A 21,675-nucleotide genomic window follows, 5' to 3' on the forward strand; every position below is an offset into this window, starting at 1 on the left:
GTCGTACCCTTTACATGAGGATTCTTCCGCGGAAGAACAACTCATATTCGCCTTGTCACAGGGCGTCGAGCACAACCTGATGACGTATGAGGCGTACGATATCAACGGCTACACATTCTACACCGAGGGAAAGGACATGAAGAGCGATGGTTATCAGAACTCCGGGGTAACGATGGAATCCTACACTGGTAACGACAAGGACAGATACTACAGAAGGATCGAGGAGATCTGGGAGCTGAGCTACGCTGGAGAGAAGGTCCCGATGTTCCGTGTCAGGTGGGCCAAGAGCGTCATAAAAGAAGACCGGTATTTCACCACCATGGTTATACCCGAAGCCAAATCCAAGACCGCGGGCGCAAACATCACTGCGAAAAATGAGCCATGGGTACTGGCTTCCCAAGTGGACCAATGCTTCTTCATTACCGACCCGCCAAAGCCCAATCGTGTTGACGTGAGGAGAGGCAAAAGGAAGATCATCGGAATGGATGGAGTCGCCAATGAGCAAGACTTCGACAAGTACGGCGACCCGAAGATGGAACATGACGACGATGATGAAGTACTAGCATACACCACAAGAAGAAGCAGGACCACCCTACCTAAAGGACGTCCGTTCAAGAGAAGAACTCCATTTACGAAAAATAAGGGCAAGAAGATTGTGAACAAATAGCTAGCTAAGATCGATTGTATTTAAATTGTAGCCTTCATTTCTCGATTGTATTTCGACATTTTCAAATTTGATGATATTTTTTCATATTCAATATGAAAAAATATTGAATATTCATGAGGACACTCGATCTCGATCCCCTCCATCTCGATCGCTATCAGCCCTCGCAAGATCCCCCTCGCCGCCGAGCACCCCCCGCACCCTCCCCGATCCACCGCCGCTGCCGTCGGCATACTTACCACTAGAACACCTATTCACAAGATTCAAGTCATATTCATAGGCATCTACTTGCAAACATAAAAAAATATACTAGGCAGTAGATGTTGTTGTGAGGGAAGATAAATCACCCTCATGGTGTGATGCACACCACAGCATCAACTTCTCAAACCAAGGTGCAACCAGCGCAAAAGAACAATGCATAGAAAAAGATAAAAGGAAAAAAATCAAAGGAGGGGGGAAGAGGATTCGAACCCTGTCCCCCTGGTACTCAATCCTGCATCAAACCACTAGGCTAAGAAGCATTTGCTCGACAACAAAGTGCAAGAGGGCAAGGAATACTCTCTGATGGCTAGTGTGCCGAAGGAAAATAACCCCAAAAAGGGTGCTGAGGGGGATCAAACCCGCCACCTCCTGCTAGCAGGCAAAACCCACGCGCCACTGCGTCAGTCTTTCGGAGATTAACAAGGTAGAGAAGGCGCACCTCATATACATGCGCCATTACTATATAAAAAAATTCTAATGGCGCACCGCTCGGGGTGTGCCATTCCTAAGCCACCTGCCCTTGCGCGCCTCTACTCCATCTGCCCTCGCGCGCCCTCGTCCCTGCCCACCCCTTCCCCCACCTTCGTCCACACAGCGGAGCTCTGGCGGCGCTAGGGTTTGTTGGCTGCCCCAAAACCGCGCACCCAACCGCCCCCTCCTCTCTTCTCCCGCGGCCTCCCCCCTACCCCCTTTCCAATCCAGGCTCGAAGCACCGAACCGGCGTCGTCACCGGTGAGTCCCTGATCCAATCTAGGCTCTCTCCCCTGTTTGTCTACATGTTGGTTGTGCCTGGTCATGCTTGCCCCTCGAGTTTGTCATTGGCAAGGAAGCCGCTGGTGGAAGTCCACTCACCCTGTCCAGTCTTTACTCCCTCTCTTCAATAAATCTCTGAATTTCCATGGCTGATGCTTGGCCTGCCCTCAGGTGAGGTGGTGCTGGAGTTCAAGGTGATTGAACGCCACGACGGGGACACATATCGGCAGTCGGTGGCCCGCTGATGCTAACCCCGTCAAGTTCATGTAGGTGCTCTCTTCTTCTCCTTGCCCCACTTGTTATTTTCTTTATCAAGTTCGATTAGAACAACCTCTTTCTTAATTGAGTGAATATTCTTTGTGTGGCTTCTGGTGTTACCCTTTTACTTCCTTCAGATATATTATAAACATTCAGATAGTTGTTCTTTTGTACAATCATATAACAAATGCTACATTTGTCAGTTCACTAACGCTCATAAGGTGTTTGTTTTTATGTCTGCAATTCCTTTTTCTTCAGAAAACACACTACTCGGTTCATCGTCATCCTTGGATCGCTGTTTCATCTGCTCAGTGGATCCTCTCTGTCCTTCAGGTACGATTTGCATCGATTTTTCGTTAGAGAGTGCCCGCTCCATATGAGGCGGCTCTGGAGAGATATTTCTTCTGGCTACATACTGCATATATCGGAGCTGAGAGGGCATTGGATTGAGTGTATAAAATAGGTGTAATTGCATGATGCAAAAGTTAGTGGACTTGTACTATTTTTTATTTTGAATATATAAATAACCTAGTGCCAGGTTCATACTCCATTATCTGTTTAATCTTTCATTCTGTCAGGGTGCTTCGGGAAACCACAGAACTGCTTGCATTGGGATGGGGAAATCCTTATCTTACTGCTTACCAAATTTTTTTCATGTTACCTTATCATATTCTTGACCTTGTAAGGCATGCCTTGGACACTGCTTGAATAATATTTGGCTGAGTGCACAAAGTTTCAGCCTTACAGAAATAATAACTGCTTAACTGGAACCCATTAGTTTAACTATAGAATTTGCTCACTAGCAATATGTTCAGAATCTATTCACTTCTTTCTATTTGTTTAATACCAGAACTGCCATTAGTTCAACCAACTAGCAGGCGACTATCAGTGTCAAAAAATGAAAAATACTAGCAGGCAACTATTCAGCACAAACCTAACTAACCCTGCATATTGACTGCAAACAGAAGATATCTGGGAAGACACTGAAATCATAACAGGCTTACCATGCCATGTCTAAAATCAGCACCCATGTGCCTGTGGAAACACTTCATCTTTTCATCCAAATGGTCGGCATATCTCTTGCAAGAGTCACAAGGTTTCTCCATCCGGGATGCTGCTAGTCCAGCCCTGTGAACTGAAATTTACAGCTAATGTCAGCTATCCACAAGCACAAGGGTAATTTCTCCCTCCTAGAGAGTAAAGATTGTTTCTGTGTCATGTCACTCTTCACACATTCCTGTTTATTCTACCCTCAAAACCAAAAACTATGCACATAATCTTTCTATTGGAGACTGTAAATAGCTGAAAACTGTAAATATGCACAGAATGCTTCTGCAGCAAGGAGACTCGGGATCAAACAAATAAAAGCAAGTAAAGATGCTTAGTACATGCTGATACTCAACAACCCGGACTTTTTTTGGCAAAAAAACCTCAGAATTTAAGTTTTAGAGTATGAGTGATGAGTAGGACGCATGACAGAGGAAACACCGTACATGTGCAAAGAAGCTCCAAGAGCTAAAAATAGCGACTGAGAGAGGAAAGCTCGGAGCTACTGATTACATATGTTGGTAATCGTTCATATCAGTCTTGAAATGGTAGTAAAAAACAAGTATGTATTGAGAAAAACCTTGAAGAAAAGCAAACAATATGTCTTGAAATGCAGTATATCCTTTGGCGCAGCACAGATGAACAATGTTGAAGAAAGGCAGTGATGCTAGAGAAGTACTCCCTCCGTCCCAAAATGACTCAGTTTTGTACTAATTTTAGTACAAAGTAGAGTCACTTTTGAGTCACTTATTTTGGGACGGAGGGAGTAGATCGCAAACATGTTACCTGGATTTGGAACGATGTCTGACTAATGCTTCCCGTTTCATGTATGTAGTTTGTGTGTTGTGCTAGCTTGATGTTTTCTGTGTATGCTTTTTATGGCCCATGATTTACTGCAGGTTAGCATTGTCAAAAGGTCATACTTAACGCATGCCTATATCTAAAGCGGAAGAGGAGCATCAGCAGCACGGGCAGAGGAGCATCAGCAGCACGGGCAGAGGAGCAGCAGCAGCTAGTTCTTCAGGTACAATGGAAAACAAGCAAGCTTATATGTGAAAAATGAGTTAGCTAGGCTCAGAATTTTGAGTTGGCCCCTTTACATATGCTATCTGAAAAATGAGTTAGCTAGTCATCTAAGTTGAGCTGATTTTGATTTCCGTATGTTATGGGGGACAACAGATATTGCTATATGTTCATTCTTGAGGGTACAGACTTGCTAAACTATTGATGATTTTTTGTTGGGTGACCTATTTTTGTCCATATGAAAGCAGAGGACCATATGGTCTGTGTCCTTTTCATCCATATGAAAGTAGAGGCACATTGTGGTGCTAGTTTGCTGGGTTTTGTTTCCGACCATCGTGTCGTGATGATTTTGCAGGTACCCCGAGAGGCCCTTGAGTTTGCTGGAATGTGGATTAACTTCCGTTCCGGCAAATTCGGGTACTCCATATGTCCTATTTTCAGCAAAGGTCATGCTGAAATTTTCCGTGAATTTTAGCATGACTCTGCTAAAAATAGGACATATGGGGTACTTGCAACTAATGCATGGGTCGGGGTATCTTAGTACTTAATTAAGTAGGATCAACTGCCCCTTTATTCTTGCTGCATTAAACCATAGGTGGCAATAGAGCCAAGTGATTAGGCCCAACTTAGAATTCTCCTTCCCTTTTCTTGGCTTTTAGGGTGCCTCGGTGTCGATAAAAACCTAAATGATGAAAGCTTAGGCTTTTAGGGTGCCTCGGCGTCGACAAACCCTAAATGATAAAATCTTAGCTTTTAGGATGCCTCGGTGTCGACAAACCCTAAATGATGAGACCATGATCTTGTTCCTTGACAATAACCAACTTTTTGACCAAACTTTTTTCCTATTTAGAGCGAAACATGGCCCACAAAGATGAGGCCGGCGGTTCGGGCAAGCCATTCTGGGAGCTTTCCCAGGAGATGGAGGAAGAACCTCACCGCTATGAGGACGCCGCGGAAGACACCGATCCCGAGTACACAACCCCTAGTGTTGGGGATATTACCTATTAATAACCCGCCCTAGTTGGGCCGGGTCACCAAATCACGCGATTCACCTAAACAATGATTTGGGCCTTGGCGTTATCAGCACGAAGGTCCTATGGCGGTTTATGATTTCTGGAAAGTCTCCAAGCTTTGAAGGACGGCGACTTAGAGACCACAGGGGTCACGATTTGTAGAAAGGAAAGTATCCTTGTAAACCTCAAGGGTTCGACCTGTATATAAATGCGAGCCCTAGGGAAGAAGAGGGGCAGGTTAGAAATCATCGAGTGCTAGGTCTGGCGAGTTACGCCTTCCTTGTAATCGAAACCACATCAATACAAACCAAAGCAGGACGTAGGACTTTACCTCCTCACGAGGGGTCGAACCTGGGTAAATCGCCGTGTCTCTCCCTCTTAACCCCTTTGAGTAGCCGCCAAGGTGCGATGGCTCTAGTACTAAGTCTTTTCACGAGGACATCTGCCGTGACAAAACCACGACAGTTGGCACCCACCGTGGGGCCTGCGCACGGTGGAGTTGAGTTCTGAAAGGGAGCCCTACCAGGGTTTGGGAGTTACGCGACGGGGCTCATGACCCGGAGCCGCCGCGGGAAAACCTACATCGACAACCAGCAATGGGGGCCCGAAGCAAATTCGATTGAATCTGGTTACAGGGTCCCCTTCGGCAAGATCAACATCTTCACCGACATGATCGGATCATCTGTGCCTGAGCCGGACATCTCCACCGACATCGTCGAGACGGCCAGGTACGTCCGCCCAGTAATAACGCCAAATCCGACTCGCCCGGTCTTGGTGGGGTTCACGCAGGGATCGGAAGAGCCAGAGCGCTCGGCGACTCAGGAAACTACACCGGTCAACTCTGATGATGAATCATCCATGGGCGATTCAGATTCAATCCGGTCTCTACATGGGGATTGTCTTGGGGGCTTGTCGCTGGCCATGGACCCCGAAGTCCTTGACCGATCCCGCCGTCAGATTGCCATTTACATGGCGGGGGCGACTCAACCCACACAAAACCCCACCGGAGGCGATGGAGCCGGTGAGACGTCCAGAAGCCCGGCCGCAGTCCTGGTGGATTTAGCGGCAGAAATCACAAGGCTGATGGCGACTCCCCTTACACCCGAAAACCAGGAGGAGATAAACGCGGAGCTGGCGAAACTCAAAGAGGCAGTGGCAAAGGCTCATCGGGATGCCGAGGTGGAGTGTGCTAGGATCGAGACTCGGCAAGCTCAAATTGCGGCCGAAAGAATGCGTTTAAACACTGACAACTGGCGGCTCGAAAGACAACAGCGCGCATCTGACGTCGTCCATCAACGGAGACACCAGGGTCGCCTGCCCCATGATCTCAACCCGACCCTCCTGTTCGACACTCCACGAACCCCTGGGACGGGAGCGGCCCCGGGGGGAGGGCCGGGTCGCCCGCCTAACCCGCCGGGTCAGCCGGCCGAGGATCGCATTCCCCGATTTTGGACGCCTCAAGGCCACTTTTCCAACCCGGTGGACAACGTCCTTGCCGCAACTCGCCATCTGGAATCTCTTCCGATTCACGGCAACACTCCTGCCGAGATAGAAACAAGGAATGCCATCGAGATGTTGAAGACGGCGGTGGTTCAAAACGCCCAGTTCTCACACAGCCTCGAGAGGTTGCATTCCACTCCCCAGGCAAGCTACACCAGGAGCCGGCTAGAGGACCAGCCCACCGTAAATAGCGGGCCGCGACATGTCCCACAGGACAACCCGCCTGATCGGAACCCGCCGGGCCGGGATCTCCCGAACACCCAAGACGCCCCGGCCCCCCTCGTCGGGCGCGGAGGGCGAGTTGGGGTGCCATGCTTGGCCCTCGCCCTTCGTAACGAAAGGATGCCCAAAGATTTTAAGGGACCAAGAAAGGTGCCTAATTACACCCCGGACCTTGAGCCGGCATCATGGATCGAGAGTTATGAAATCGCCATGGACATGCTCGACGTAAACGAGGCAGTTTGCGCCAGATACTTCACGATGATGCTCGAGGGGTCAGCACGTACTTGGTTGAAAAACTTACCTCCCAACTCCATCCAGACCTGGGCCGAGTTAAAAGAGCGTTTCATCAAAAACTTCCGAGGAACTTGCAAACGTCCGATGACGATCGTCGATCTACAACACTTTGTTCAGCGCCCGGATGAGTCGGCTCACCATTGGTCACGGCGGGTTGCAGAAATTATCCATTCGTCAGATGGTATTACGGCGGCTCAAGCTGTGCTGATCCTCGAGCAGAATTGCCACTACGAACCCTTGGTGCAAATATTGGGGCGACTCAAGAGAAAGGTCCAAGACATGGGAGAGCTGATGGACACCCTCACTAGGTACGCTGAGGCAGATGACAACAAAGATCCTGGTCAGGACGCTAAGGCTAATTCGCCCAAAAAGGGCGAGTCATGCAAAAACCATACCCGGTTCCAGGGACGCAACCGCCACAATCAAGGGACCAATAGCAAGCGAAGACCGCAAGAGGAGCCCTCGGACTTAGTCGCCAATACCAACGCCAGAAGAAAAACAGGGGGTTTAGCGGGAAGAGGCCTTGTAACTATGAAGAGCTACTCAAAGGCCCTTGCCCGCACCATGCCACGGCAGATGGTCCGGCGACTCACTCCTGGGAGAATTGCTTCGTAATGCGGGAGTTTCGGGCGGAGGCGATCAAGAAAAGTCAAAACGATGACCCGGACCAGCGCCAGGAGCAGTTCGCCGCACCCAACCAACAACAGAACCCCTTCGGCGGCTTTCTTGAACAGGGGGCTTAGGGAGGCCCACAGCCAGGCGGCAGCCAATACCCGGTGAACCACCAGCGGCGGTATAACCCGCCAGGAGCCTTTCAACAGCCACCCTCACAGGGGGCTCCGCAGGGTCAGGATGATAACGGGGGTTTCTGCAGCAACCCCAAACAGTTAAGTAATGGGCAGTATCATGTTTTCACCACCAATGCTTGCAGGCGCGACAAGAAGGTGAGTCACCGGGCGTACAGTGTATCTGAACCGGCGCTTCCCAGATACCTCCATTGGTCTGAGCAGACCATAACATGGAGCAGGGAGGATCACCCGCCAAGAGTTGACAACCCAGGCGATTTAGCGTTGGTCGTGGCTCCCTAAGTTGGGGGTTACACCCTGTCCAAAGTGCTAATGGATGGTGGCAGCAGCATTAATATCTTATATTTTGACACTTTCCAAAGGATGAACCTATTGGAAAAGGACCTGATGCCTTGAACCACGGTCTTCCACGGAATCGTCCCGGGCAAGTCGGCCTACCCCATAGGCCGAGTCAGACTCACAGTGGCATTTGGAACTGCGCAGAATTACAGGTCGGAGTCACTGATTTTCGAGGTGGTCAAATTGAAAAGCCCCTACCATGCGTTATTTGGGCGGCCGGCTTACGCCCGCTTCATGGCTCGCCCGTGTTATGTTTACCTCAAGCTCAAAATGCCTGGTCCCAAAGGACCCATCACGGTTGATGGAGATAGAAGGATTGCAAATGAATGTGAAGAAGGGGACACGGCTTATGCGGAAGTCGCCTGCGCTGCAGAGGAGCTCAAACACCATCGGGCCAATGTTCACCCGGCGGACATGTCACCCCTAAAGAAGCCGACTACAGATGCTGAGTCGCCCCTCAAATTCAAGCCAACGGATGACACTAAAACAATCGATTTCGTTCCTGGCGATTCATCCAAGCAGTTCACCATTGGGACGGGTCTGGACCCCAAATAGGAAAGCGCGCTCATCGAATTCATCCGTGAGAATCGGGACATCTTTGCATGAAACCTTCTGACATGCCTGGTGTGCCGAGAGAATTCGCTGAGCACCATCTTAATGTTGACCCAAAGGCAAAACCCATCCAGCAGTACCTTCGCAGATTTAACAAGGAGCGACGCAAGGCGATTGGGGAAGAGGTTGCCCGTCTTTTAGCCGCCGGATTCATCATGGAAGTTTTTCACCCCAAATGGCTGGCTAACCCGGTTTTGGTACTCAAGAAGAATGGTACCTTTCGTATGTGCATTGACTACACAAATCTCAACAGAGCCTGTCCAAAAGATCCCTTCGCTCTTCCCCGCATCGACCAGATCATTGACTTGGTTGCGGGATGCGAACGATTGTGCTTTTTGGACGCTTACTCAGGATATCACCAAATCAAGATGGTCGTGGAGGATCAAGAGAAAACAGCCTTTATAACCCCCTTTGGGGCTTTTTGTTATGTGTCCATGCCTTTTGGACTCAAGAGTGCGGGGGCGACTTACCAGCGCTGCATCCAGAATTGCCTCCGCAACCAAATCGGTCGCAACGTCCACGCCTATGTCGACGATATTGTAATCAAAACCCGCCAGGGGGAGACACTACTGGAGGATCTCAAGGAAACGTTCGATAATCTATGAGTATATGAAATGAAGCTAAATCCCACCAAATGTGTTTTTGGTGTGCCTGCAGGGAAATTGCTGGGCTTCCTGGTATCGGAGCGCGGCATTGAAGCTAACCCGGACAAGATCGAAGCAGTTACATCCCTTGGAAGGCCGGCGAACGTTAATCAAGTTCAACGATTGGCGGGTCGCATTGCGGCCCTAAGTCGTTTCGTAAGTCGACTGGGTGAGAAGGCGATCCCTCTTTATCAGTTATTAAGGAAATCTGATCGGTTTGTTTGGACGAATGAGGCAGACGAGGCGCTCGAAGCCCTGACGGCAATTGGTTAACCCGCCGGTCCTGGCCGCCCCGACTGAAAAAGAGCCCATGCTTCTGTATATCGCGGCAAATTCCAAAGCAGTAAGTGTGGCAGTGGTCGTTGAAAGAAAGGAGGAAGGGAAGGAATACCCAGTTCAACGCCCGGTATATTTTATCAGCGAGGTGCTAACCCTTTCCAAGCAGCGGTACCCACACTGGCAGAACTTGGTATATGGGGTGTTTATGGCAAGTCGGAAACTTAAGCATTACTTTCAAGAACACCCTATCACAGTGGTTAGATCTGCCCCCCTTGGGGACATCATCCAAAATCGGGAGGCAACAGTGCGGATTGCCAAGTGGGCAATTGAACTTGGGCCGCACCACATACAGTATACCCCCCGCACAGCCATCAAGTCTCAGGCTTTAGTTGATTTCGTCAACGACTGGACGGAGTTGCAGGCTCCGGAAGACAGGCCTGATTTCACTTACTGGACTATTTATTTTGATGGATCTAGGCAGCTAGAAGGCTCGGGGGCTGGTGTGGTGTTGGTATCCCCTCAAGGAAATAAATTCTGCTACGTTCTCCGACTCATGTTTCCATGCACTAACAATGCGGCGGAATACGAAGCTTTGCTTCACGGCTTGCGACTCGCCAAGGAGATGAATTTGACATGAGTCAGATGCTTTGGCGACTCTGATTTGGTGGCGCAGCAAGTTTCGGGTACCTGGGATTCTCGGGACCCCATGATGGCGGCTTACAGAAGAGCTGTGTCTGATGTGGCAGGTCATTTTCATGGTTATCAGGTGGACCACATTGATCGGCGCCTCAACGAGGCAGCTGACGCCCTCTCACGACTTGGTTCCCAGCGAAAGCCAGTTCCTCCCAATGTTTTTCTGGATATTTTACATAAACCATCCGTGATTCTACCATCGGAGGAGGAGTTGGCAATACCAGATCCTGAGTCTCAGCTCGTGGCGGCTCTCCACGTCACGCCAGATTGGGTTCTTCCTTATCTGGCTTATCTCGCCAGGGGCGAGTTACCAACAGACGAAGTTTCGGCTCGTCAAATCGTTCGCTGCAGCAGATCCATGGTCATCATCAATGGCGAGTTATATAAGTGGAGTGCCTCTAGAGTTTTTCAGCGATGCGTTTCCTCCGAAGAAGGATGCATAATATTAAATGACATTCATTCCGGAGACTCTGGGCATCATGTCGGGTCACACTCTTTGGTGTCAAAGGTTTTTCGTCATGGTTTTTTTCGCTGACGGCTCATGCTGATGCAGAAGATATAGTTCGTCGGTGCGAAGGGTGCCAGCGTTATGGGCGACAGGCTCATGTGCCGGCTCAAGAATTAAGAAAGATCCCCATCACTTGACCTTTGGCGGTCTGGGGGCTGGACATGGTCGGCCCCTTTAAAATGTCCTCTAACAAGAAGACCCATCTGCTGGTGGCAGTTGATAAGTTCACCAAGTGGGTTGACGCGGAACCTGTTGGAGCTTGCGATGCGGAAACAGCGGTCAAATTCTTGAAGAAGCTGATTTTCCGGTTTGGATATCCGCACAATATCATCACTGATAATGGTACTAACTTGTCCCAAGTGGCGATGCAGGAGTTTTGCCGTCGAGAGCATATCCGGCTTGATGTTTCTGCAGTCGCTCACCCACAATCTAATGGGCAGGCGGAGCGGGCGAATCAGGGGGTTTTGCGAGGAATTAAGCCCCGACTCATTGTTCCCCTGGAGAAAACCCCAGGGTGTTGGGTTGAAGAATTACCTTCAGTACTGTGGAGTATTCGGACTACCCCGAACCGGTCTACAGGTTTCACCCCTTTCTTTCTGGTCTATGGAGCAGAAGCCGTTCTTCCCACTGATATAAGGCATGACTCACCTAGAGTCACCGCATATGTGGAACAAGACAATGAGTTGGCGCGTCATGACTCTTTGAACGCCTTAGAGGAGGCACGTGACCTGGCTGCGGCCTGTTCAGCTATCTACCAGCAGGATCTACGGCGTTATCACAGCCGCCGGGTTAAGAGTCGGACCTTTCAGGAAGGCGACTTGGTTCTTCGATTGATACAAGATCGTGCTGGCATGCATTAGTTATCACCGCCTTGGGAAGGACCGTTCGTCGTCAGCAAGAATCTCCGCAGTGGCTCTTATTACCTGGTGGATCTTCGACCTAACCGGCCAACCACGGAGGCTGAGTGAACTCGCCCCTGGAATATTGCCCACCTGCGGCCTTATTACACTTGAGCTTTGAGCTCTGCATTTTGTAAGTTTTTTAGTTTCATTATGAAGTAATAAAGTTAAAAATACTCTCCGACTTGGGGGCTTCTTCATTAAAGAACAATTTTGTCATCCTGTTGCGACCTTATGAGCCGACAGAATCATCATCTTAGGGTGGCGCTTGAGCTTTCTGACTCGCCCCATCCTGTCGCGACCTTATGAGCCGACGAAAACATCATCATCTTAGGGTGGCGCTTGAGCTTTCTGACTCGCCCCATCCTGTCGCGACCTTATGAGTCGACGAAAACATCATCATTTAGGGTGGCGCTTGAGCTTTCTGACTCGCCCCATCCTGTCGCGACCTTATGAGCCGACGAAAACATCATCGTCTTAGGGTGGCGCTTGAGCTTTCTGACTCGCCCCATCCTGTCGCGACCTTATGAGCCGACGAAATCATCAGCATTTTAGGGTGTGTGCTCGAGCTTTCTGACTCGCCTCATCCTGTCGCGACCTTATGAGCCGACGAAACCAGCATTTTAGGGTGTGTGCTCGAGCTTTCTGACTCGCCCCATCCTGTCGCGACCTTATGAGACGACGAAAACATCATCATTTAGGGTGGCGCTTGAGCTTTCTGACTCGCCCCATCCTGTCGCGAGCTTATGAGCCGACGAAAACATCATCATCTTAGGGTGGCGCTTAGCTTTCTGACTCGCCCCATCCTGTCGCGACCTTATGAGCCGACGAAATCATCAGCATTTTAGGGTGTGTTCTCAAGCTTTCTGACTCGCCTCATCCTGTCGCGACCTTATGAGCCGACGAAACCAGCATTTTAGGGTGTGTGCTCGAGCTTTCTGACTCGCCTCATCCTGTCGCGACCTTATGAGCCAACGAAACCAGCATTTCAGGGTGTACGCTCGAGCTTTCTGACTCGCCCCATCCTGTCGCGACCTTATGAGCCGACGAAACCATCATTTTAGGGTGTGCGCTCGAGCTTTCTGACTCGCCCCATCCTATCGCGACCTTATGAGCCGACGAAACCATCATTTAGGGTGTGCGCTCGAGCTTTTTGACTCACCCCATCCTGTCGCGACCTTATGAGCCGATGAAACCATCATTTAGGGTGTGTGCTCGAGCTTTCTGACTCGCCTCATCCTGTCGCGACCTTATGAGCCGACGAAACCAGCATTTTAGGGTGTGTACTCGAGCCTTCTAACTCGCCTCATCCTGTCGCGACCTTATGAGCCGACGAAACCAGCATTTTAGGGTGTGCGCTCGAGCTTTCTGACTCGCCCCATCCTGTCGCGACCTTATGAGACGACGAAACCATCATTTTAGGTTGTGCGCTTGAGCTTTCTGACTCGCCCCATCCTGTCGCGACCTTATGAGCCGACGAAACTATCATTTAGGGTGTGCGCTCGAGCTTTCTGACTCGCCCCATCCTGTCGCGACCTTATGAGCCGACGAAACCATCATTTAGGGTGTGCGCTCGAGCTTTCTGGCTCGCCTCATCCTGTCGCGACCTTATGAGCCGACGAAACCATCATTTAGGATATGCACTCGAGCTTTCTGACTCGCCCCATCCTGTCGCGGCCTTATGAGCCGACAAAATTACAGTTTTTATTTTCCTTCATGGCATGACCACGAGGGTTTCAAAATCTTTTTCCTGATTTATCTTGAAAATATTTGTTATCATTTATTTGGTTTCACGTGTGTTATTTTCAAAAGCTAAGTCAGGTTGATGATCAAAGTCACTTCATCCATGGCGGATTAAGCATTTTAAAGGATTCTCAAATGGCGGATCAAATATTTCAAATCGCATTAAGGGCGACGTAAAGATTCTTTCGAGAGTATCACAAAAGCAGTACCGACTTATGAAAAAGACCTATTACATGGCTCTTAGGCCAAATCAATGAAGTTTACTCTGTTGGCGCATTCGAATCATTTTGCTGCGAGCTTTGGCCGACCTCAATTTGCAAGTCGCCCAGTACTCAGTTACACTTGACCAGAGCTGCGAAGTCAACTTCATCGGTCAGGATTGATGCCAGATCTGCTTCCAAGTCAAAAGGGTTCTTGGGTCGCCGAGGAGTTAAACTGGTCGTCACAAAGGTTGGCGGGCTGACCTTCTTGTTCTTGCTGTCATAAGCAACCTGATACTTTGATAAATCCAGACTTGCTGCGAGTTGGGTTGCTGCCAGCCGGGATTCCTTGACAACACGTTGATAATCCTCTTCGACGAATTCTGACCCATCATCTTTGGGTTGAGGAAAGCCTGTCGCTACCTCTTCCGGGTTGATCTCTGGAGCATATGCCAAACAGCGACTCGAGGAAGTCAGAATCCCCTTCCGAGCGGCTGACCGAGTTAACTCGCCAATCTGAGGGGGGAGCGTGGATAGGCAGCCAAGCATCTTCTTTATGGAAGTTATAGGCTCTTTGGCACCCATCACAACTTTGACAGTTAAAACACTGCCGGTGTATAGTTGTTTTGTCAATGTGTAAACCGCCTTCAGCATCAGCATGCAATCATCCTGAAGGTTGGCGGCTCTCAGACCTGTGTAAGGGGTCATGATAAATCAGCGACTTACAATAAGAGTTATTGATAAAAAAAGGGAGAAAAAGATCAAAAGTTTGAGTAAGTTTACCAAAGATGGCTTGCGTCATGTTTGAGATATGACGCTTCAAGCCGGACAATTCTTGTTGCACAGTAGCCAGCCTGGCTTCAGCCTTCTCTGCTCTTTTTGTGGCAGCATCTTGGTCAGCTTGAGCTCTTTTCAAATCGGCTTTGAGTTTTTCTAGCTCAGCCAGGACCAATTGATACTTCTCCTCCGACTTAGCTCGGGCATCTTGCTGACCAGATAAGTTTTTCTTTAAATCGTCAAGCGCCGATTCAGTCTGAGCAAGAGTTTCCTGTTGAAAGTACAAAATAAGGGGCAAGTCTCAGAACTATTGCAAGCAATATCCCTGACACTTGGGGGCTAATGTATAATTTTTTTTCTTTTCAGATGAAATTATACAATATCACGACCCGGCTCATCTTTTTACTAATGACCCGGCCCTTGGGGGTTACTGGTCGAAAGTTTTTTCAAAATTTATCAAGACCCGGCTCATCTTTTTACTAATGACCCGACCCTTGGGGGTTACTGGTCGAAAGTTTTTTTCTAAATTTATCAAGACCCGGCTCATCTTTTTACTGATGATCCGGCCCTTGGGGGTTAATGGGAGTAATACAATATAACAAAGCTTACCTCATGTTTGTTTTTTAGCATCCGCAGCAGGCTTTTCTCCATCTCATAACTCGCCTCTAGGCGACTTGCAAAACCAGAGCAGAGTTCCTTGAACTCCATATTTTCATATTCAGAAAGCCTAGCCTTGGAGAGTCTAGACTCAGGAATAGTTTGAGAGGAGGATGCCACATGCTTTGACAAAACCGTTGCCGCCGGTTTGGAGAAGCCGGTACCAGTAATAACTACAACATCCGGGTCTTCTGCTGTCATCAATGGACTTGGCGGCTTAGGAGCATCCATTGTTTCCTTAGGCGAGTTTGGAAGATCCATTTGATTTTTGGGCTCGCCTTGATCCGGGTTATCTTGGATCTGCACTGACTCTTTGATGGGCTCTGAAATTATGACAGGAGTTGGTCCGCTGGTTTTCCTTTTCTTGGCATGTGCCCTAAAAGAATGGGAGAAGCGCATTAAAGAACTGAAAGTTTATTACCTTCAGATTCAAAGTAAGATTATCAAAAGACTTACCCAGGGACTCGAATCATTGGCGGAAGTGTCGACATCACTGAGTCGCCAGATGTAGGAGGAGAGTTCTGCAAGAATTATACGTCAAAAATATAGGCTGATTACAGACATGATCCAAAGAAACATGAAGAATTGTTATTCATGAGTACCTCATTTGTTTTCCTCTTGTTTGTTGCTGGTAAGCCGGACACCAGATCACTGGAATGACTTCGGGTCTTCCGATTTGAAGTATGTTGTGCTTTCTTCAGTAGGAAATTTGGGTCCAAACAAGCATTTGGGTGTGAGAAGGGAACTTTCCCACAAATTCGCCTGGCCGGCTTAGGTGGAGAAGGAGATGAATCGGAGGAAACAGAAATTACCTCAACAGAGTCCTCCTGGCTTTCGTTGTCTTCATTCTATTCAAGAGAAGCAGAGATATAAATACAAAAGTTAACAGTAGTGGATGCCGAGTGCAAAGAGGATAGGTTTTTACCTCCGAAAGTGCATCGCCGACTTGAGACTCATCGACTTTGGATGGCTCAGCCCCAGCAGCTTTGCCCTTGCCCTTGGTTTTCTTTGGGGGCGGCCTAGCCTGCTTCACGGCTGGCCTTTTGGGTTTCTTGGACCAAAATTTATCACCTTTGTGAAATAGCATATGTTACAAAGGCCACGATACAAGTGAAACATAATAAGTAAAGACAAAATGCGGGTTAGGATTGCTCACCTTGGGCGTCGGATTAATTTTGCAGAAAGGCTTGAGGCCGATTTGGCCGCAGGTTCGCCAGTCAACTTCTTGATGATGGTGACAATATCCTTTTCTGTTAAAGCCGTATGGAAATAACATTGGGGATGATCTAAGGTGCCATCAAATTCGCACATTAGCCCGTCCCGGCGACTCCGAGGGAGGATGCACCATTCGACCCAGCAGCAGATCAAGTCAACCCCAGTAAGTGTTGGGGAACGTCGCATGGGAAACAAAAAATTTCCTACGCGCACGAAGACCTATCATGGTGATGTCCATCTATGAGAGGGGATGTGTGATCTATGTACCCTTGTAGACCGTACAGCAGAAGCGTTAGTGAATGCGGTTGATGTAGTGGAACGTCCTCACGTCCCTCGATCCGCCCCGCGAACCGTCCCGCGATCAGTCCCACGATCTAGTGCCGAACGGACGGCACCTCCGCGTTCAGCACACGTACAGCTCGACGATGATCTCGGCCTTCTTGATCCAGCAAGAGAGACGGACAGGTAGAAGAGTTATCCGGCAGCGTGACGGTGCTCCGGAGGTTGGTGATGATCTCGTCTCAGCAGGGCTCCGCCCGAGCTCCGCAGAAACGCGATCTAGAGGTAAAACGGTGGAGATATGTGGTCGGGCTGCCGTGGCAAAGTCGTGTCAAATCAGCCCTAAAACCTCCGTATATATAGGGGGAAGAGGGGGAGCCTTGCCTTGGGGTCCAAGGACCCCTAAGGGTTTCGGCCGAGCCAAGGGGGGCAGCCCTCCCCTTCCATACCGAGTCCAACTAGGTTTGGAAGGAGGAGTCCTCCCCCCTTTTCCCACCTCCTCTTTTTTTCTCTTTGATTTTTCTTCCTATGGCGCATAGGGCTCTTCTGGGCTGTCCCACCAGCCCACTAAGGGCTGGTGCGCCACCCCCAATGCCTATGGGCTTCCCCGGGGTGGGTTGCCCCCCCCCCACCCCGGCGAACTCCCGGAACCCATTCGTCATTCCCGGTACATTTCCGGTAACTCCGAAAACCTTCCGGTAATCAAATGAGGTCATCCTATATATCAATCTTCGTTTCTGGACCATTCCGGAAACCCTCGTGACGTCCGTGATCTCATCCGGGACTCCGAACAACATTCGGTAACCAACCATATAACTCAAATACGCATAAAACAACATCGAACCTTAAGTGTGCAGACCCTGCGGGTTCGAGAACTATGTAGACATGACCCGAGAGACTCCTCGGTCAATATCCAATAGCGGGACCTGGATGCCCATATTGGATCCTACATATTCTACGAAGATCTTATCGTTTGAACCTCAGTGCCAAGGATTCATATAATCCCGTATGTCATTCCCTTTGTCCTTCGGTATGTTACTTGCCCGAGATTCGATCGTCAGTATCTGTATACCTATTTCAATCTCGTTTACCGGCAATCTCTTTACTCGTTCCGTAATACAAGATCCCGCAACTTACACTAAGTCACATTGCTTGCAAGGCTTGTGTGTGATGTTGTATTACCGAGTGGGCCCCGAGATACCTCTCCGTCACACGGAGTGACATATCCCAGTCTCGATCCATACTAACTCAACGAACACCTTCGGAGATACCTGTAGAGCATCTTTATACTCACCCAGTTACGTTGCGACGTTTGATACACACAAAGTATTCCTCCGGTGTTAGTGAGTTATACGATCTCATGGTCATAGGAACAAATACTTGACACGCAGAAAACAGTAGCAACAAAATGACACGATCAACATGCTACGTCTATTAGTTTGGGTCTAGTCCATCATGTGATTCTCCTAATGACGTGATCCAGTTATCAAGCAACAACACCTTGTTCATAATCAGAAGACACTGACTATCTTTGATCAACTGGCTAGCCAACTAGAGGCTTGCTAGGGACAGTGTTTTGTCTATGTATCCACACATGTAAATGAGTCCTCATTCAATACAATTATAGCATGGATAATAGACGATTATCTTGATACAGGAATTATAATAATAAATATATTTATTATTGCCTCTAGGGCATAATTCCAACAGTAAGGCCGTTGTTTGTCAGAGATCTTAACTGGGACAATACTGGGATGAAGTCTGATTCCTCCTCCTCGGTGAGTTTGTCTGGAAGCTTGAAGTTTGTTGGAAGGCGATCTTTCCTATAGCCCAGAAGCTTGTTTTCGCCCGCAGGTGAGGTCTCTTGACAATAGAACCAAGACTCGCCCCAACCTTTGGGATGGCTTGGCATGGCGAGTGAGGGAAACGGGCTATCCCTGCGGCGCTGAACATTGACACCGCCGAGTTCCAGGCTGGAGCCATTGTGAAATTCCGTTTGGCGATTCAGGTGGAAAAAGTACCAGAATAAGGGGACCGAGGGTTCAATCCGCAAATAAGCTTCACAGAACACTTGGAATTGGCATAGGTTACTTATCGAGTTGGGTCCCAGATCTTGGAGGCGGATATTCATGAACGCCATGGCGTCTCTAAGAAACTTCGATTCGGGCGCCTTAAAACCTCGTTCCAGGTGTTCAATAAAAACGATTATCTCCCCTTCTTTGGGGTTGGGGAGATCCTCTCCGAGCCCGGTACGCCAGCCGATAACATTCTGAGGGTCCAAGTTGCCCGTTTTCACATAGTCAGCTAGTATGGTGTCGTCGACTTTGGTGGGAAGCCAGTCACTTTTGAAGACGGTGCCCATGCTACAAAGAAGTAAAGTACGTATGAATTTACGCGCCTCGAACATCTACTGTAAAAGGTGAAATAAGTTCATTTGACTCGCCAAATAAATTTGTTTGCGGACTGAAGGGAAAACCTTGACCCGCCATGTTAAGGGCCAAGTTGGGTTGCTATGGCGACTTACGAAGATTTGCTATTCACGAGAGCTGCGTTATAAAGGTGTCGGAAACATTCTTCAAAACGGCAAAGTGTGAAGACTACAAACAGCTTTTTTGCAATCAGTAGGAAAATTCTGGATCTACTGGAGAGGTGAAAAAAATGAGAAAAATGGCTGGATGCCGCAATTTACTACCAGGGCAAGGCGATGTCCTCCGGTTGACAAAACATTACTCCGAATTCGCAAGTGGGAGCGGATAAATGAAGGTATACAAAGCATTGGCTATCTTGTAGACGTTTGTGTTAATTAATCAAGGACATGCGACGAATGCTCGCAAAGAACGTCAAGAACATGGCAGTGTTGGAGCTTCGAACAAAGAGTAGATCTGTTCTTAAATGGGCGGTGGCCTAACCTGATGCTTTCGGACGGAAGTAGTCGACAACAACGGAGGTTGTTGGAGAAGCACGGAGGTCCGGTCGAGCAAGGAGATCCTCGGCGGCGACGGAGTTTTCGGCAAGCGGTGAGGTGTTCGACGATGATGCAGTGGTCAATGGCGGCGAACGGGGCGGCCGCGGCACGGAGCTTGACGACGGTGAAAATCTGTAGGGCAGCGCCGAAGCCTCTCGGGCGAAGACGGGAAGTACGGACAGCGGCGGAGCCCTCGGGAGGCGATGAGACTTCCTCGCTGTGATAATGGGGAGGAGGTTGACGAGACTGGTAGGTGGGAAGCGCCAGTCTTGTCCCCTCCCATCTATTTAACAGGGCGGGCGCTAGAATCGAGGCGCCGTGAGCGGAAACCGCTGGGGAATAAAAAGATTCGCCATAATGGCGTTCCGAAAGTTTTGGGATAACGATGCACCAGGATCCGTTGGGATTATGTCAGTCTTCCCGGAATTCGAGGGATAAGAAGATGCCGACGAGAAATGGTTTGGCGACTTAAAAAATTTCAGTGCCACATGGCGGGTCACAATTTCTGACGTATGGAGAAAAATAAGGAATGAATCGCCTTTAACTGAGTAGAAATATTGGCGTGAAAAGAATTCAAGTCAATCTGGGGCCTAATGTTGGGGATATTACCTGTTAATAACCCGCCCTAGTTGGGTCGGGTCACCAAATCAGGCGATTCACCTAAACAATGATTTGGGCCTTGGCGTTATCAGCACGAAGGTCCTATGGCGGTTTATGATTTCTGGAAAGTCTCCAAGCTTTGAAGGACGGCGACTTACAGACCACAGGGGTCACGATTTGTAGAATGGAAAGTATCCTTGTAAACCCTAAGGGTTCGACCTGTATATAAAGGCGAGCCCTAGGGAAGAAGAGGGGCAGGTTAGAAATCATCGAGTGCTAGGTCTGACGAGTTACGCCTTCCTTGTAATCGAAACCACATCAATACAAACCAAAGCAGGACGTATGCCTTTACCTCCCCACGAGGGGCCGAACATGGGTAAATCGCCGTGTCTCTCCCGCTTAACCCCTTTGAGTCGCCGCCAAGGTGCGATGGCTCCAGTACTAAGTCCTTTCACGAGGACATCTGCCGTGACAAAACCACGACACCTAGTGGCATCGGGGATGACACCACTGATGGTGCCGCCGAGGATGTCACCACTGATGATGGCAGCGCACGCACAGATGGCAGCCAATCGAAGAGGCAACGGAAGGACCGGCGCCCGAACGTGCTCAGCACCGTAAAGGAGGAATTTACTGAAGTGAATCCGACGGGTATCCAACGGCGCCCAAAGAAATAGTCAAGGGGTACGCGGTTCAGCTCGAGTGCATTCTCCGGAGCACTGTCTCGATCAACACCGAGAACCTAAGGCATAAGGACCGAGGGAATTTGTGCAACCTCCTCTTCACGAAGCTGCACGAACGATACAAGTTCCCCGGGGACGTCGCAAACACACGCCTCTCAAGGAATAAAGTGAACAGTGCCGCCCTCACGAAGATGAGCAAGGCCCTGTCTACTTGGAGAAGCGTGGTGAAGAGAATGATTGACAAAGGTGATAGTTATGAGAAGATCAAGGCGAAAAATCCTTCGATCAGCGAAGATGACTACAAGGAGTTCAAGATCAAGTGCGAGAGCAAGGCAACCGCGGAATCAAGTCAGTGGGGGAAAGAAATGCGGGAGTTGAACTTAGGGGTCCACCAACTCGGTCCCGGCGGTTACAGAGTGGCGGAACCTATATGGGACAAGGAGGACGCGGAGCGTGCCGAGCAAGGCCTACCACCCCGCTTCGAGAAATACGGTGACAACCAGACCAGGAACTATGTCAGGGCCCGGTACAAGGTGGATCCGGTAACAACGGAGCTTACCACGGATGCGAGGACCATGGCGCTTGAGCGTGTTCTGGTAAGGAATACATCCCACGTAATTAGCTCCATATGGTTGCATTCCAATTAATGAAGCCAAATTTCTAAATGGTTCATTCCTTCCGCAGGACACTGAAAGCAGTAGCGCGGGGTCGTCTCAGAGCTCCCATTAGGACACCAATTTA

Source organism: Hordeum vulgare, chromosome 6H (genome assembly GCF_904849725.1).
Source record: "Hordeum vulgare subsp. vulgare chromosome 6H, MorexV3_pseudomolecules_assembly, whole genome shotgun sequence".
Taxonomy (NCBI): Eukaryota; Viridiplantae; Streptophyta; class Magnoliopsida; order Poales; family Poaceae; genus Hordeum; species Hordeum vulgare.